The sequence below is a fragment of the Triticum urartu genome, chromosome 5A, assembly GCF_056163025.1.
Source record: "Triticum urartu cultivar PI428250 chromosome 5A, HENAU_Tu73, whole genome shotgun sequence".
NCBI lineage: Eukaryota > Viridiplantae > Streptophyta > Magnoliopsida > Poales > Poaceae > Triticum > Triticum urartu.
In genome coordinates this window covers 376,987,932-377,006,919 of record NC_141877.1, presented here as the reverse complement: position 1 = coordinate 377,006,919, position 18,988 = coordinate 376,987,932, and positions in this window count along the sequence as shown.

The following is an 18,988-nucleotide window of genomic DNA, read 5'->3' as shown; positions in this document are numbered from 1 at the left end:
CTTCTGACAGGCGGCGTAAAGGCTATCTGACTGGTTTGGCATCAAATTAGACATGTAATTTGTGCTCAGTGAATTCCGTCGGGACACCTGGCATGTCCTTGGGGGACCATGCGAAGATGTCTCGATTCTCACGGAGGAAATCGACGAGCTCGTTTTCCTATTTGCTGTCGAGGTTGGCGCCTATGACAGCGTACCTCTCTGGGTGCTCCGGGTCCAAAGGTATCTTCTTTGTTTCCTTGGCCGGCTTGAACGAGCCCTTAGTTTCCGACCCTTCGGGATCAGGCGACATCTCTGGCTGCTTGCTTGCCATCGCCACAACTCGATCTAGCAGCCGCTTCTCAGCTACAATCACGAGGGACTCGGCCAGCCGACTGCTCTCTGATGCGCAGGCGGATGACATCTTGTAGTCGCCAGTTATGGTCAGAATCCCCTTGGAACTCGGCATCTTCATGTTGAGGTAGGCATAGTGGGGGACGGCCATGAACTTGGCCAGGGCTGGCCGGCCAAGCAGTGCATGGTATGGGCTCTCTAGGTCCACCACCTCGAACCATATTGACTCACGACGGAAATGATCTTTGTCTCCGAAGAGGACGTCGATCAAGATCTTGCCGATTGGCGAGCAGGAAAGGCCAAGGACTATGCCGTGGAACACCGTTCGGCTGGACTGCAGTTGCCTCTGCCTGATTCCCAACTTCTCCATGGTGTCTTTGTACAAGATGTTGATGCTGCCGCCGCCGTCTATCAGTATTCTGGAAAAACGAGCAGCTCGCTTGTTCGTGGCAAAGGTGGTGTCCAAAACCAAAGCATAGGAGTCGGGTCTGGGCATTACTTCGGGGTGGTCAGCCCGACTCTAGCTGATGGGCTTCTCAGACCAGTGCATGAACTCCGGTGTGTCAGAAGCTACTGCATTAACCTCCTGCTGTTGCAGCCATCTGCTGCGTCGATCGTCGGCCACACTGGTGAACACGACGTATGCTCCGTGCTCTTCTAGGTACTCGTCTTGCACTGCGCCGACTGGTCTGACCACCGGCTGCTTGGGCGGAGGGGGAGGTGGCTGCCCAGCAGGTGGGGGAGGCAAAAGGCCGTCTCCCTTTGCAATCCTGGTGAGCCAGTGGCATTTCCGAGTGGTGTGGTTGGACGGCTTCGCGCCACTGTGGAACTTGCAGGGTCCATCCAGAGTCTGCTCATATGAGAAAGCCGGCTGCCAGTTGGACTTGCCGCCCTTCTGACGTATGAGCGGAGGCTGCCCTTCCGGCCGTTGGTCTTCAACTGTTGCCACCGGCCGACTGGTGGAAGTCGGCGGGGGGCTTTACGCTTATGGTCGTTCTACTATTGATGCCGACTGGTGTCTCCGGCTGGGGTTCGGGGAGCCTGAGGAGCCACTTTGCCAGTGGCGCTGACTTGAATCTTCGTCTTCATGGAGGAATCGACCGTGGCGTATTTGTCTGCTATGATCAGCAGCCCGTCAAGGGTTTCTAGCTCATCGCAGAGAAGCTTGTGCTTGACGAGGGTGCCCTCTCGGCATCCTGCAGTGAAGTACTCAATAGCCCGCACCTCGTGCACGCCCTCGCAAGAGTTGCGGAGCTTGGCCCAGCGCGTGAGGTAGTCGCGAGTTGACTCGCTGGGGCCTTGCACGCACAAGGAGAGCTGGCGGGGTTTGGGAGGTCGCTTGTACGTGCTGGTGAAGTTGTGAACGAAGGCATCGGTGAAGTCGACCCAACTGTTGATGCTGCGGGGCCTTAAGCTGTTCAGCCACGTCCGGGCCGTGCCCTGGAGCATGAGTGGAACGTACTTCACAGCAACACTCTTGTTGCCGTTTGCTATGCTGACGGCCATGGAGTAGTCGACCAGCCAGTCCTCCAGCTTCACGGAGCCGGTGTACTTGGGTGTGTCTCTGGGGAGCATGAACCCTTTGGGGAAGGGCTCGTCTCGGATGCGGGGGCCAAAACACGGCGGACCCAACTCATCTTCTTCCTCAAGCGCCAGGGATCGGTGGAGACAGGTCGATCCGATGCCGGGCGTCGTTCTCACCGACACCCTCTCGACGGCCAAGGTGGTCGCCGAGCGTCAGGTGATCGACAGGCGGCAGGGAGACTTGCCTTTCCCTCCGAGGGGGAGGAGGCGGACAGTTGTCCTGTCGTTCCACTGTTCTTGGGCGGCCGTCTCGGTCGCGCTCTATGGTGATGCAAATCCGACTGTGGCTGGCAGCCGGCTCCTTGTCTTTTCTTCCGTAGATGCCGCCAGTGGGCGTCCGAGACTTCGCGCCTTGATCTCGGCGCGGAAGCAGGTTGTCATTCCGTCAGCGCGGCGCATCAGTGTGGCAGCCGGCCTCGTTCTGCTCAGCAGCCGCGTCAAGGAGTCGCTGGACGCGCTCCGTCATCAAGCGACGCTCTTCGCCCTCGAACTTGTCCAGCTCGTTCGCCGCCGCCTAGGCGGCTCGAATATTCTCCGCAGGTGTGGTGTAGATGGGGCGATTCGCCCCGAACAGGTCGGCGATGGCCGCACTGCGCTGCTGGACCATGCCAAGGCGGATAGGCCTAGCTGGAGCCGGCGTGCCGCCCACCGCACGGTCCATCTCGTGCTGGTAGGCTTCTGACAGGCGTCTCATGCTGGCGAGCTTTTTGGCGCCTTCGACTAGCTGAAGGCGGCGTGCCTCCAGCGTCTCGACATCGGCATCTTCAGGGATGGGCGCTGCCAGGTCTTGCAGCGCCGCGTGGAGCGGGTCATAGTCACCCCCGCCGGAGTGCTCGCCATGATCGATGACAAGCACTTCCGTGATGGTGCTTCCCCCGCTCTCCGTGCGAGGAAGCGGCTCGTCATAGACCACCACGTTGGTGGGGAACGTGTCAAGCGACACGGTGTCGGAGTCGACCCACATCGGATCAGTGGAGCCTACGGACTACAAGTCCCCAGCTGGCTCGCTGGCGACATGAAGTTGATCAAGGAGGCCCGCGAGGAGGCTCTCGGGGCCGCCTGTGCCCGCGTCGGATGCGGGCTCGTCGGAGAGGCGGACCTCGCCTACAAGATCGGCGAGGCAACTGGCCGCGCAGGCGATTTCAGCGCCATGCAGCTCGTCGGCGTAGACTCCGTCTGGCGTGCCGGCTGGCTGCGCTCGCCAGGGAGGAAAAGGGTTTCCGTCCAGAAAAGGTCTTCGGACGATGGTGCACCAGGCCCCACGGTGGGCGCCAAATGTCGGGGGTTGGGTGCGACATATGCCAATGGATGGCTTATCATGGTGGGGGCGAGTAGAACGTCGCGGGTGCCTGGAAACGGGATGAGGCGTAGACACAAACGCCGGCGGACTTTACCCAGGTTCAGGGCTCTCCTAGGAGATAACACCCCTAGTCCTGCTCTGCGGGGTCTCCGCATGATCACTAAGGCGAAAGTGAGTACAATGGTGCTTCTCGAGCTGTATCTGTGGATAGGAGGAGGCTAGGCCAGCCCTCTCCCTTCTCTAAGGTTAGGTCTAGTTCTAATGGATCGGAACCCTTTGGATGGGTGCCCTAGGGGGTTTCTATAGGCCCACCCCCCAGGGGTACAATAGTAAACCGACTGGGCGCAGGGCCCAGCCGTCAGTCTCTTCGCCTGCCGGCTTCTCCGCCGACTGCTGGGGCCTGTCGGCTGGTGGGCCTCGCCGACTGGTCTGGTACGGAGCCGACAGGCCGTACCCGCCGCTTGCGGGTCTTGCCGGCTGCCGATTATTGTAGCCGCGCTTCTAATGACGCGGGCTTGGTCATGGGGTCGTGGCTATAGCCCTGCTACCTAGCATGCGATTACTGTAGCCACTCCCCGTCTCGTCTGGTTAATGGCGCGTGGGACCCGTGGGAGGGGCAGGCCGACTTCCAGGGGCCGACTCCCTTCGGGTCCGACTGGTGGCGCTCTTGCCATCTTCTGGACTCTCGCTGACCGGTAGGGCCCATCATACGTGGTCCGTACCGACAGGCCGTCGTGGGTGTAGGACTCTGCCCACTGTTGCTGATGTCAGGGATGGCACGGCAACAGTGCCTTGCCGGACGGAGATCTCCACTGGTGCGGCGCACTGTGGCCTAGCCATCCCATGAAAAGGGGAGGGAGTGGGCTTTACTGTTGTCACTCCCGTCCCATCCCCCCTTATGATGGCATGGGCTTTGTTGGTGTCGTGTGCCGAATCCCCGTGGCCGGCTTCTCTGGGAGCCGCCAGGCGGGAGTCGGCCCGTCTTGACCTCGCGTCTAGGACTCGGCCGCATGCGGGAAGTCGGTTGTTCCTTTAGCCGGCCTCGGGAAGGCGGCTCTCCATCCTGGTGTCTTGAGGGGCGCACTCAGCCCCGATCTCTTGAAAGATTCTAGGCCTCGGGTTAGCCTACCCGCGGCCCATTACTCCAACAATGAGCTTACGCGCATGAAAAGAATAAAGTAGAACAATGCCATGGCTGTCAAACTTGTCATTAAGGTACTGAAATCAAGTCTGGATGCAATGCAAACGCTCTCCACCTACATATTCATGCTCATAATATGATCACTACAAAAAAAAGACACATCCGTGACATTTTGGGCCGAACGAAATTTTTTTCTGTCATACTTATGACACTTCTATGACGATAATTGTGACAAAACCCAGTATCATCATAGATGTGGTGGGGTCTTACTTCTATGACAAAAAATCATGACAGAAAATGGGCTTTTCGTCCTGGGCGGGCCGGAGATGCAGCTGCATGACATTCTTTGGGCCATCCATGACGGAAAAACCATGGTAGAAGCGAGGGCGAGGAAAATATCGGGGTGTTCCCAGTTATGGTGGGCGGTCGGGGCCGAGCGATGCGCGTTTCTCTCATACACGCACGCGCGTGGGTGCAAGGCATTGGGCTCTAGCTGAACCCAAGCGAGGCGTTGGGCTCTAACTGAACCCAAGCGATTGCCCTGCAGGCTACGCGTTACTGAACCTGAGCGATAGATCGATGGCTGTTAACTGAACCCGAGCGATCGATCGATGGCTACTGCTGCTAACTAAAGCCGACCGATGCTGCCTCTAGATGAACAGTGAGCGTTGCTGGGGGGTTTGGATGAACAGGACCCCGTGGTGTTGCCTCTGGATGAACAGTGGGCATTGCTAGGGAGGTTGGATGAACAGTTCACGGTGGGGGTGGATGAATAGGACCCCGTGGTGTTGCCCCTAGATGAACATGATCCTGATCGATCGAGCCGGTTCGGGATGGATGAACAGGACCCCGTGGAGGGCAGGATGAACAGGAACACCCCGTGGAGGGTTGTATGAACAGTAGACGGTGGAGGGCTGGATGAACAGTAGCCCGTGGAGGGGTGGTTGAACAGGAGCCCATGGAGAGGGCTGGTTGAATAGTAGCCGGTGGAGTAGCGCGTGGTGGAGGCTGGATGAACAGGAGCCCGTGGATGAACAGTCGCAGGTGGAGGCTGGAGGAGGTCGACGGTGGATGAACAGTAGCCCGTGGAGGCTGGAGGGGGTTGACGATGGAGATGAACAGTATCCCGTGGAGTCCCGTTTTGCGGTACTCCACACTCCTCCCGATGAACAGGATCCCGGTTTCGACCGTAGCGCTCCAAGACTACGCCACACCCCTCCTGATCAACAGGACCCCCGTTTCAACCGTAGGAGGTCCGTTTCCTCCATTTTGCGGTATGTCAGACCCCTCCCGGTGAACAGGATCCCGTTTCGACCGTGGTCGGTCGAACACAAGGCCGTTTCCTCTGTTCTGCGGTACGCTAGGCCTCGTTTCCATCGGTTGTTCCGACCAAGCCCTCCCGATGAACACGACGACGCATTCCATTCCGACCCAGCCGGTTGGCTCCCCATGAACACGACGATGACGCTATTTCTCCGTTCCGACCCAGCCCTGTACACGAGCCCTAGCTGTACGTATGCGCGAGTAGGCATTCGAGACCCTGCTCTTATGTACGTACGTGGCCGTATTTTCTTTCTTGCACACTGGCCGTTGTACGTACGTGTACATGCTATGTGCGCGCCTCTACTACGACATGTGCGCGCCTCTACATCGACCAGTATGTACGTACACGTTCGCGACCAGAATGACAACGCCACATACGCCTCGACCATGTGGGTCCTGACTGTCAGGCACTTCCTTGCGTGCGAAGATGTAGCTGGTGGGTCCCAGCAGTCAGGTGGGTGAATCGTTTTTTTTGCCCGGACGCACTTCCTTGCGTGTGAAGATGTAGCTGGTGGGTCCCAGCAGTCAGGGGGAAATGTTTTTTCGTGAAATACGGTGGCCCGTCCGGTGGGTCCCCGCTGTCAGGTGGAGGAATAATTATTTTGCGCGTAATAAGGAGGCACTTCCTTGCTGCGGCCGTGGACCCAGCTGTCAGTCTCTCCACGTACAGTCCACGTCCGATGGAAGCCATTCCTTGACCACGTTGACCACGCCACGCCGAGAGCACCAGGGCGGTGGACGACGGCGAGGCCTAGGAAGGGGACGACATAGAGTCGGGGAAGACGCGGCAGTGGAAGCCCACGCGGAGAGGAGTATGAGGGTTCACTGGTTCGGCTGCAGTGTGAGGCTGCCGTCGCTGCAGGGCCTGGCCAGCGGTGGGAGTAGTAGGGGGCTGTGAGGCCTCCGCGGTAGCTCAGCCGGCCACAGGAGGCAGGAGCATGCGGCATGACCGGTGCTACTTTGGGTGGATGGAGGAAGAAGACCATAGGTTAAAGAAGCACTACGGCCGTTGGACGGACATCGTACGGACACTGGAGCTAGAATCATGCATATTGACTAAGTTGACAAAGCCCTCTGCCCCCGTCAACTTAGGAGGCCCACAAGTTAGCCTGCCACTATACTGGGTCCCAGCTAGCAGGGGGAGTATTCATTTTTTTGTGCGTAATAAGGAGGCACTTCCTTGCGTGGGAAGATATAGCTGGTGGGTCCGAGCTGTCAGCGCCGGTAACATTTTTTCGTGAAATACAGAGGCCCTTCTGGTGGCTCCCAGATGTCAGGCCGTGGACCCACCTGTCAGCCTCTCCACGTACAGTCCACTTTAGATGCATGTCGGTCGTTGACCATGTTAACCAGGCCGCGCCAAGAGCACCAGAGCGGTGGATGACGGCGAGGCCTAGGAAGGGAACGACACGGAGGCAGGGAAGACTCGACAGTTGTTTCCCACGTGGAGGGGGGTACGACTGTACAAGGGTTTACTAGTTCATCTACCGTCGCCGGAGAATAACAGCAGGTGTTGGTGAGTAGAGGGATGGCTAGGCCAGCGATGGGAGTACGATGGGGCGGTAAGGCCTGCGCGGCAGCACAGCTGGCCACGGGGAGGAGGGAGCAGGCAGTCCCGCCGGCGCTTGTTTGAGCGGCTGGAGCAGGAAGACCAGAGATTGAAGAAGCACGACGGCCGTTGGATGGAAATCCAACACTCACTGCTTGTGCATCAACCTTTTTTAGAAAAGCCTCAAATCTTTGGAAAACAGCATACAACCCATCTGCCATTATTTCTAATAATTTACAGCCCATTTGCTAATTCTTAAGGTTTTTTGGAGCCCATATTCTTTTTGTTAGCATTACAGCCCATATTGTGGCCACGGTTAAAAAATTATATGAAATTTTGCATATTTCGGTGCCATCCGAACTGTTTTTAATCCTGAAATTTCGAGTCACATTCAAACTGATTTTAAAAATAAATGTATATCAATATAAAATCCAACAAACACTACAAAAAAATACACTTCCGTGATGATACGTGTTTGTCACAGTAGGTCGCATTTTTTGTCATGCATGTACATCCATGACAAATTTGTGATAGAATCAAGATAGTCATACCTGTGCTGTCGTAGAAGTGTTCCATGACATTACCAAAATTATCATCACAAAAGTGTCCACTTCCATGACGATAAATCGCGCGTCACAGAAGTGCTTTCATCAAGGGTGATTGACATGTGGCATCCACCGTAACGGAACGCCGTTAAGCTATCGGGTTGGGTTTTGGATCCGATAACCCGTTAACAGCCCCGACCAATGGGGATTTTCCACGTGTAAAATCATCATTGGCTAGAGGAAACACATGTCGGCTCATCGTTGGGACAGATGTCATCCACTCATTGGACAGGAGGCGCCTATGATAGGTCGACACGTGGCACGACCCAACAGTGGCCCATTCCGGTGAAAAAGGCCGGCCCGGTAAAAATTAGCAGGCCGGCCCATATAAGGCCTACTTGTGTCAGGTCCATTTAAGCCCACGGCGCATACGAGATGTGCCAATTCGGCCCGTTAAAGATTTGACACCATTACAGCCCATCATCAGTTCGAGCCCGTTAACAGCCCGCTATATATTTGGGCTCAATATCGGCCCGATGAGATTTCGGCCTGTTAACGGCCCATTTAATGGATGGGCCAATTTTCATGATGTACATCTTTCGGCCTTTTAGCGACCCATTTAAATGTTGGGCTAATTTCCGGCCTGGTGTGTCTTTCAGCCTGTTGACGGCCCATAAATCTGATGGGCCATTTGTAGTCAGACCTGAGTTTCGGCCTTTTAGCGGCCCATTTAAGTGTTGGGCCAATTTCTGGCCCGGTGTCACTTTTAGCCTGTTGATGGCCCATAAATCAGTTGGGCCAATTGTACTCGGACATGAGTTTTGGCCTTTTAGCGACCCATTTAACTGTTGGACCAATTCCCGGCCCTGTGTGCCTTTCGGCCTGTTAACGAACCATAAATGAGTTGGGCCATTTGTAGTCGGACCTTAGTTTTGGCCTCTTAACGGCCCATGCCCTTCATGGTCCAATACCAGCCCGATTTCTCTTTCGGCCTGCTAAAGGCCCACAACACAGTTGGGCCGTTTACAATAGGACCTGACTTTCGGCCTCTTAGCGGCCCATGCTCTTCATGGTCCAATACAAGCCCGCTGTCTCTTTCGGCCTGCTAAAGGCCTACAGTATAGTTGGGCCATATGTAGCCCAAACTTAGTAACGGCCTGTTAACAGCCCGTGAAATAAATTGGGGCCACCTGTTGCCCGCTTTCATGTCGGCCTGTTAACGACCCGGGAGGTAAGAGGGCCGACCATTAACTTTCGGCCTAGTAACGGCCCATTAACTTAATGGGCCCACTTAAGTTCGTTCATGTCTTTAGGCCAAATTAGATAATTTGAGCCCATTACGACGAGCAAAGGTACGGCATACAGGGAATAACGTTGCACATCTAGAATATATTACAGGAAATTACATCCACTGGGCAATCAAAGATTGATGCTAGAGCAAATAAATGAGCAGAACCTAACCATCTACAACGTCACAATCTGCAACCTCAGCACAGATGACGCCCATAAGCATGTGGGCAAGTTCTTGCTGCTTTGCCACATTGTCTCTGAAAACATTGATCAGTTGTTGTGTCGCACGACTCTGCACCTCTGATTCATCCACCATTTCCATCATTGCTTCAACCATTAATTGGTTCACAAACATACATTTATTCCGTCGCATTCGAGACAGAGGATACTGAACAGATTCAGATGGCGATTTTGGCAGGCTTGTATTATTGATAGTGGAGAGTGTCTTGACCACTGCATCATAACATAAATTAGGACGGGAACCAAACAGATTAATCATGAGTTATTGCCATATTACCTGGCCTAGATTTACTGGAAAGAAACAATGGGGTTGCCTTGCTGTTTTCAGAGTTTGTCTTCTTATCTTCAGCAGCCTGCACAAAATTAACACACTAGCATTGCTATCATTGGTCAAGTCAGATAATAGGAAAGCAACATTGACACAACGAACGTTTGGGCAACTAGCCTACACCAAATTAACATAATATGGCACAGCTATCATCAGCCAGGTAAGGTAATACGAAAGAAACATTGACACAATGAATGAATGGGCAACTAGAGAAGCACTACAATTCAGTAATGTGCGTGATCTGAGATAGCACATTCATGCAGCTCGGTACGCAAAACTACCAAGCAATTTTCCTTACAAAAATCAACATTGGTGCCTTTAACATTTTGCTACAACTAATTTTAGATCAGATAAAGGTTAGATTTAGGTCGATTACCAAAATACATGCTGATGTAAAAATATAGTGATATACAACATGTACTTACATCAGCACTGGAGCACAGGGAATTCCCGCAAGATATTTTCCTCGAATACGATCCCAATGGAGGAAGTCTTGTATCGTTTAACCTTATTTTCTAAAAGAGAGATGGGTAAGAAACATGTAGAAAATATGATTAGAATGCTATAAAATTTCATGATGCGAGGATACACACATGCTTCTTAGAATGGAGTTGACATTCTTTTGCTGGACTGGAGCGGACTAGTTCTTTGGCCACTGGAATCTGCTTATTATCAGTAGGAGTTTGGTTTCTTTGTGCTGGAGCAGTATCTATGAAAAATGGAGTTGGTTTATTATCTCCTGGCATTTGGATCTTTTGCAAAGACCTGGTTTGTAACCCTTCAGATTCTAACATAGCCGTCTTCCCCTTGCATGCCTTGTATAGAAGAATGGTGATTCAGTTATAAAACATGCTACAATAGAGATGGAATAGGTACTGAAGAATAGAAAGGCATGACATATTGACATGTATTCACTCCATCCGGAAATAAATGGATGGATCTAGGTGTATTTCAGTTCTAGATACATCCAGTTTTATTTATTTCTGCGACATTTAATCCGGACGAAGGGAGTATGATGTAAGAGCTAGGGATACGACAGGACAACACAGTAAAAAAACACTGAAAAACTCACTGCAGAACCAAAGTATTCAAACCCACTGATATGAGATAGTACACTCATGCAGCTCAGGATGCAAAACTACCAGGCAGTTTTCCTTGCAAAAATCAACATTGTGGCCTTTAATCATACATTTTGCTACAACTAAATTTAGATCAGATAAAGGTTGGATTCACGCCGATTAACAAAATACATGCTGATGTAAAAATATAGTGATATACGACAGGTACTTACATCTACATTGGAGCACAGTGAATTCCTGCAAGAATCTTTCCTCATAAACGATACCATTGCAGAAAATCTTCTATCTGCTAAGCTTATTTTCTAAAAGAGAGATGGGTAAGAAACATGTAGAAAATATGATCAGCATGCTATAAAATTTCATGATGCAAGGATACGCACACGCTTCTTAGAATTGAGTTGACATATTTTTGCTGGACTGGAGCGGACTAGTTTTTTGGCCACTGGAATCTACTTATTATCAGTAGGAGTTGGGTTTCTCTATGCTGGAGCAGTATCTATAAAAACTGGAGTTGGTTTATTATCTCCTGGCATTTGGATCTTTTGCAAAGGCCTTGTTTGTAACCCTTCAGATTCTAACATAGTCGTCTTCCCCTTGCATGCCTTGTATAGAAGAATGGTGCTTTAATTATAAAACATGCGGCAGCAGAGAGATGGAATAGGTACTAAAGAATAGAAAGGCATGACATATTGACATGTATTCCTTCCATCGGGTCTAGGCATATTTCAGTTCAAGATACATCCTTTTTTATCCATTTCGGCAACAGGTAATCCGGACGGAGGGAGTATGGTGTAAGAGCTAGGGATATGACAGGACAACACAGCAAAAAAACACTAGTTGAATGTAAAACTGTATGCTAGCGGAATACATACAAAAATAACTAAGGCTACATACACGTGTATGATTGGGAAAATAAGATGGAATTACAACAGAGCACTAGAACAACACTTCAATTTAAAAAAAACATGGTACGGTAGACAGATGAAGTACATACCGATGAATAACAATGCATAAGATATTCAGAAGCATGATGTCCAAATTAAGCAGATGGCATTGTGATAGAGTAGAATGACAGTACTTGAATTTGAAAACATGTTATCATGAATGGAATAGGTACTGAAAAAAAGGAAGGCATGACATATTTACATGCATGATCAACATGCTAAGCACATGGCATTGCAACAGAGTAGATACACTCCAGGACATTATATGCATGTTGTACCCATATCACAGGCCAAGTTAGAGCAAGGACCGTGTGGGGTGAAGAGGATTCATCATCTTTCTGCAAGTCTTCTGAAGAACTGCCTTTACATGTTCCATCATATTGGGTATCATTGACATCAAGTTTATTGACCTTTACATTGCTCCGTGAGGTTCTTGTGGATATATCAGTGTGTGCAATTATATCTTACATGCATGGAAGACAACTAGTAGTTAGATTTATGTAATGAGTGCATGTAGGAGACGACCTAAATAGTAGGACTGGGGTTAACTAGCAGCAACAGGTCTCATAAACTAAAGGGAGAACACAGATGAAAGCTACAGAATATGTATCATTTGTACTCGAGATTAACTAGACAGCACACAAAAGTATTAAAGAACAACATAGGAAATACTAGAAGTGGTATAATACTATAATCACCAGCCTGTGGGATAGCATTGGCTGATGGATGATAACTATGGAACAGTGTTACCTAAAGAACAAGTATCTTAGCTGAACTATGGAACAACGTTAACTCCTGAACAAGACCCGTAAGAGATCAGCATGAATATACAGTGAAATGTCATGATCTATTTTCCATGCTTATATGAATAACAAAGCCATAAATGTTGCACACAAGTAAGATGAGGGTACAACCTATCTGGCTGCCATCCATTGGAGTGAGCATCATGTGCTGACTTGTCGATGGCCCTGCAGTTGTTGTGGCTGTGCATGTCAGGCACGCGCATTCGATGCAGGGAACTGTTGAGTGGGGACTATAGCTCCCTTCTGGTGTATGCATCCCTTGTTGGAGCAGCTGCGGTGAGTCGGAAGACGGTGTGTCTGAAGATGCAGATAACGCATAATGTTAAGAACGACATATCTCATTGATCTGAAGAAATACACTAAGAGATCAACAGCAAGGTACGAGAGTGGTCACACGTCTATTGACTGAAGACTAAATTGGGGTCACACGATTTTATTTTATTTTGGTACTGTCCAATCTACGTCGGATGGCTGGCCGTCTTGTGCCTCCCGGCTGACACTGTTCGTAATCTTCCCCGAAGAGCCAGCGACCAACGGCAGAGCAGCCTGCCTCCGCCGTCCGTGGCCCCGGCCAAAACCCCGCTCCCCGCCCCACCACACTACCGTGGTTGCGCCGGCGCAGGGTCATCTCCGGCGCAGGGTCTTGTCACTTCACTGTGAGGAGCAGCACGTAATAATTTGACCAACGGGTAGTATAGTGCTAGTACTCCTACTACGGAGTACTACATTGGTAGTACTACTACTAGTACTAGTAGCACCACCGTCTGGATTTAGGAGTACTACCACGTCCATCTGGATTTTAGTATTTGACTAACAATATCTAGTAATGCATGTCACCAAAAATGTAGTACTTCCTCTGTAAATAAATACATGGTGTTTTATTCCTATCGGCGAGAGAACTTAATGTTTTTTGCTACTCCTAACTAGAGTACTAATAGGATTACATGCAATGAACTAAACACTGCATGTCATGTTTGGTAGTCTCAAGTCACTGAAAGCATGCACAGCCCACATCTCTCATTGGTTGATATGTCACGAAATAAGAAACGAGGGAGTTAATGCACCGTGCCTAAGTATTTTGGGATTATTTGGTTTTCGTAAGGTGACTTACACAACATTTTTGTTTACATGCATTAACATTTTATTAGTTAAATCAAAGGTCAAAATTTGGCGCAAAATGCAAAGGTCACCAATAAACCAGTAAACATCAAACTTCTCTCGTTTGGCCCCAACTAGAGGTCCGGTGAGATGACTATACTTCACCGGCACGGAGGGGGACGCAGCTTCATTAACTTACGACAACTGCCTTTGGGTGAATGACATGTGGCCCCAGGGGGTGGCTGGCCCACCTATCATACAGCCAAAGGCAGGTGCAGTAGAGGGCCGAGGAGTAGTACGAAATCCTACGCACCTACGCACGCTAACCAAGGGCTGAGTGATCACTCGAATCACAAGATCAGTTGACTAGAAGCTACGCTAGACCCATGGAGGCGATGAGCGCGAGCATCAGCCGGCTGTGCCAGATGGTCCATGACGCCGGCCTGCGGGCCGGCACCGAGGAACGTCTCCAAGTAGTATTGCTTGAGGCCGCTCGGGCGAGGGGCCGGTTGGACGACAGCTTTGTCTCCTTGTTCGACGAGGTCCTCGTCGGTTTCCTTGACAAGTTCACCGTCGCCAAGAAGCTTGCGGACGAATTTGACGTAAGCCTCCAGCCGACGCCCCCAGGCTCTGCGATGTCCGCCACCCTTAACGGCCACTATGGTAACAACCTCTTCGACGCACTGGTGGCCCTGCGACTGCCCGCCGTCGCACCAGAGAATGTCCACCTCGAGGTCACGCTCGCCGCGCAGCGCCTGGCGCAGCAAGACACCATCGACATAATCACCCACGTCTATGCGAAAATCATCCACAAGGACTACTACATGCAAGAGGAGGACGATAGGACGCTGGCCTTCTTGGAGCGCAGGGCAACCTTGGACGGCACTGTTCAGAAGCACGTTGAGCGCGCCGCCAACGCCGCTACTCCTCACACGTCGGTTGGTGACCCGGCGCACTAGGGCGTGAGGATGTCGTTGAACGTTGATGGATCCGTATGTATTTTTATCTTTCCATCAAATCCATGTAGTAGTATATGATACTACAGTAATTATCTTACCTTTCGCATCAACTTCATAATTTTCGTACGTACTCCATGCATGAACGGCGCCATAACCAAACTTATCATTACTCTAGGCAAAATCGTTATTATCTATCTATCGGTCGCGCCATGGAGCAGAACCAAAATTTACAAGTTACAAGTTCAAAAGGAAAAGCCTGCCGTGTTCACGTCGCACCCCCACACGGTTGGTCCGGCACGCTGCTCAAGCGAGAATGCGTGCGGTGTTGCATTTTCACTTACAAGTGGGACCGCAGTTGAGAAAACCGACTATTGACAAACCCCCACCACGCCCACCGTGCGATGGCTGAGAAAATAGGAGGGAGAAGAGATGGCTGTAGCACGGACTCCAAGAAAATTGGTGTCGAATGAGACTTGTGTGGGTGGCGTGTGCCATACTGCGAGACGTGAATGCTAGTTATGGCCCATGCCACCCCACTATATCGAGGTACGTAGAACAAATTTCCTACAGTCCTGCTCAGCCCTCCTCTATCTCTCTTCTCAGCCAGCCAGCGGACGCGCGGAGCCCATCGTCTGTTTGCTCACATGCGGCCCCACATGTTAGTGAAAACGCAAGAGGACCCACTGAACCTGCACATCTTTCACCTCGACGTGCTGGTGATGAAAAACAAATCCAATAAAGATCTTCGGTGGCCGCATTTGGAGTTACTCAAGAGTAGTAGGATTCTATTTATAGTTTAACCCAAGATGCACATCTCGTTGCTTCAGCTACCACTCTATTTTCTTTCATGACACGACCTGGATGCTGGATGTCCCACGTGTCGGCAAAAGGAGGAAGAACCCAACCAAATCTTCGGTTCTTCTCTCGGATTAGACTAGTTGTGCTAACTTAAAAAATTTATTGTGTACTCCCTCCGTTCCAAAATACTTGACTTCCATTTGTCCAAAAATGGATGTACCTATATACTAAGACATGTCTAGATACATATATATATTGACAAATAGAAGGCATGTATTGTGCAACGGAGGGAGTAGAATGGATGCAAGTTTTTGTATTAGGAAGAAGAGTACATCCATATATTGATAGAGCGCAATTTAGTAGATGTTCTATCACTTTTAGCTAGCACAGGCGCAAGATGGAGCCTCCGCAGATCAACAATGAATGCATCGAGAAGGCACTAATCCAACTTACAGGAGTAATAAAATGTATTCTTGTGGTTCTTGTTTTCTTTGGTCTTGCTTTTCTAGTCAAAATTATCATTGGAGTTCATGCAAAACGGAGGTGCGTTTGGGGTCGTGCGTTGGAGTTGGCCTTACAAGTGGGACCGCGGTTAAGGAAACTGACTCTCGGCAAACCCCCACCTCGCCCGCCGCACGATGCCTGAAGTTAGAGAAACGACGAGGTTGAAGATATTGCTCTAGCACGGACTCCAAGAAATAATATGGTGTCAGATGGATGTCGTGGTGGTGGCGTGTGTCGTACTCCTGGACGTGAATGCTCGTTCTGGCCCATGCCACCCTACTACTCCTACTACTTACTCCTACTATATAGAACTAGTATCGAGGACTCGAGGTGCTGGTTACGTACAGTGAACACATTAACATATGGCTACAGTAAAAACACCCACCCGACGCGCGAAGCATGTGAAGCTAGTACAAATAGTGTACTACTATTGTTGATTGGCCTCATCCGATAACCTGTTGCAATGCACGTACAATTATGTATTCGGAAAATATTTTTTTGCCTCGTCGCACCACTCACTCAAAGAAGCGACTCGAAAGCCATTCATAAATTTAGTAAGTTTATCACAGGCATATCATTTTATTACATACAACAGGTCATCAACCCACATCGACAACGAGGATACATTATAAATACTAAAGCTTTCACCACACAACAAATAACAAGCAATGAAATGAACTTCAACTCAACCATTCCTCGGCGTTGGAAACGCTTGCTTTGAACCAGAAGTGATTCTCTGGGACGGGCCATCGATTGTCGATCTGGAAACCAACGCAGGACTGATCATCCAGGCTGAAGCGGCCTACTATATCCCTACCAGGGTAGGGAACCACACAAATGTCTGAGGTATAGACACAGTTGCTTCTCATAAATGGAACTGTTAACGTTGTGTCAACAGCAGTTGGATCGCCTTTCACCATCATCAGATAGTTTTGTCCAAGGAAGAGCGAGTTTTCTCCAAGACTATCAATTCTGTACCAGGGAGAAGGAGTTGGCGCTAGCACACTAGTATACATCCCGAATACCATGCAACGGGTGTTGGAATAGGTCCGGAGAGTGCGACCATGGGAGACTACACCTGCTTCCTTAGCAGTAACATCATCAGTGGGCTATATACACACAAGAAGAGGTGATCCATCGGAATTAGTTGCGAGGCGCCATAGAGTATATGGGCGCTGCTCGTCCTCATGCTCGTGATCATCACCATCGTCATCTCCCCCTTGGTTATAAATTTTTTCAAGTATAGGTGGTGGGATGTTCACAGGACCTTGGAAACACAATAAGAAGGTTAATTAGTAAAGGGAAACTTGCTAACCCGCATGCATGTGGATGAAACAATTATAATTACGGTGCAAGACAAACGTACCGAAACCATGAGGATGCCATGCAAAAACAGTGCCACTAGTGGTGGCAGCAAACACAAGGCCCTCGTATTGAATTGCATCACAGTACTCATCCGTGTACAGAAACTGATTTTTGAGCAATGTCCATCGAGTCGAACCACAAAGGACGGCAACAAGCTTGTCGAAGATAGCAACAACTTGATAGTTGTTGTAATTCCAAGAGCGGTTGGGAACTCGACAAATTGCTATCTTTCGTAGAAGACAGTCACCATGATCGTATTTGAACATGTGTACAATACCGGTGTGCTTAACCTCTGGGCAGTCTGCTGAGATTTTTGGAAGTGGAACCCGGTCACGAGTGTAGACATTCACAAGTTCCCACTCGCAGTTGGACCCAATGTAAACAACCCAATCTCCATTTGCGCCCGCCCAAGCCTTGCCCTCAAGCGATGGCATCTTAACATCATACGTATCATTATCAAGCGGCATCAACTTGCGCAGGGCGAGGCCTCCGTCGTGCCGGCGCCAGTCATCATCAGGGTCATGACGAATAAGATAGGGGAGATCAAACCGCTCCTTGACTCTTGGGTTCTTTGTAATGATGTTATTAGTTGAGTCGAGAATGGGCTTGAATGAACCTGCCATGCTAGCCGAGGTGATGACGTCGCACCGATCAATGAGTTCCTCCACCATGTCATCTTTCAGATCCGGGCAAGAATAACAGGGTCGTTTCCGGCCTGTTCCCTCCATGGAGAAGACGATCGAACAATGGCAGAAGAAAGGGTGAAGGGCTGAAGGAAAATGGAGGAGGGAGAGGAAGAGCGTGCGATAGCAGTTCCAAATCGAGAGGGAAAGGCGAAGAGTCGGTGGACGGTTGCGAGATTGCCACGGTTCACGAAGAGGCGCCCCGGCCTACACGTCCGTTCGGAAATACTCCTACTACTCGCCGTCGTCTCACTGATATGTTGGAACGGGACCACATGTCAACGAAACAAGGTGTGTAATTTCTCGTGCAAAATACGATCTGGCCGCATTGGCCGAGGTGCCGCATGAGTTATCAACCTTTATTTTTTTAATGGCGTGCCGATCAGTTTTAAAGCACGACTAACTGGTACTGTATGCAGAGAAAATATAAACTACTCTACCTCCAGTACTAGTAGTATAAAAAAGATATATAAGCTGGAGCTTGAGCGCTTTCTTGCTAAGGGCTGCTTCACAGATCCGCCGGGGAAGAAAAGGACGTGCAGCATTGACGCACTCGTCATCGGCGAGCGAGGTCACGCACTGACGACAAAGGCCGTCCTCTCAGACCTAGCGCCCGCGCGGGATGGCCTTCGTCCCCAAGCTCGCTGCCGTAGTGTGTGCGGAGGACGACGACCACGAGCGAAGCCACTTCCCACCGACCCTCAGGTATGCTACCTCTTTTCAAACCATAACCTTGTTCTATTGCCCCATCTGCCACGTCGTTGCATGTGGATCTTTTTACACTCCACCATCTTCCCAATTTGCTATCCTCTGCTCTGCTGGCACTATTAAAGGAAACCCTACTTCATGCAGACTAATCCATGTCTGGGTTGAATAAGGAAAGGAAGGGAGACTGTACTGTCCAAGAGAGTAGGCATCGTACCCGCATCTAGGTTGAAAAGGGGAAAATCAGTAGCTAAGGAACGAGTCTCGTGTCTCTTGGTTGAAGAAGGGTAGAAAGGCATGACAACGCAATAGAGAATGACCAGGTCGATCGGTTTGTTGTCCTTGCATAGGAAAAAGGTGGCTAAAGAGAGCAAAAATGGGACGTAATCCACATATGTTGCCTGGATATTTGTTGCTCTG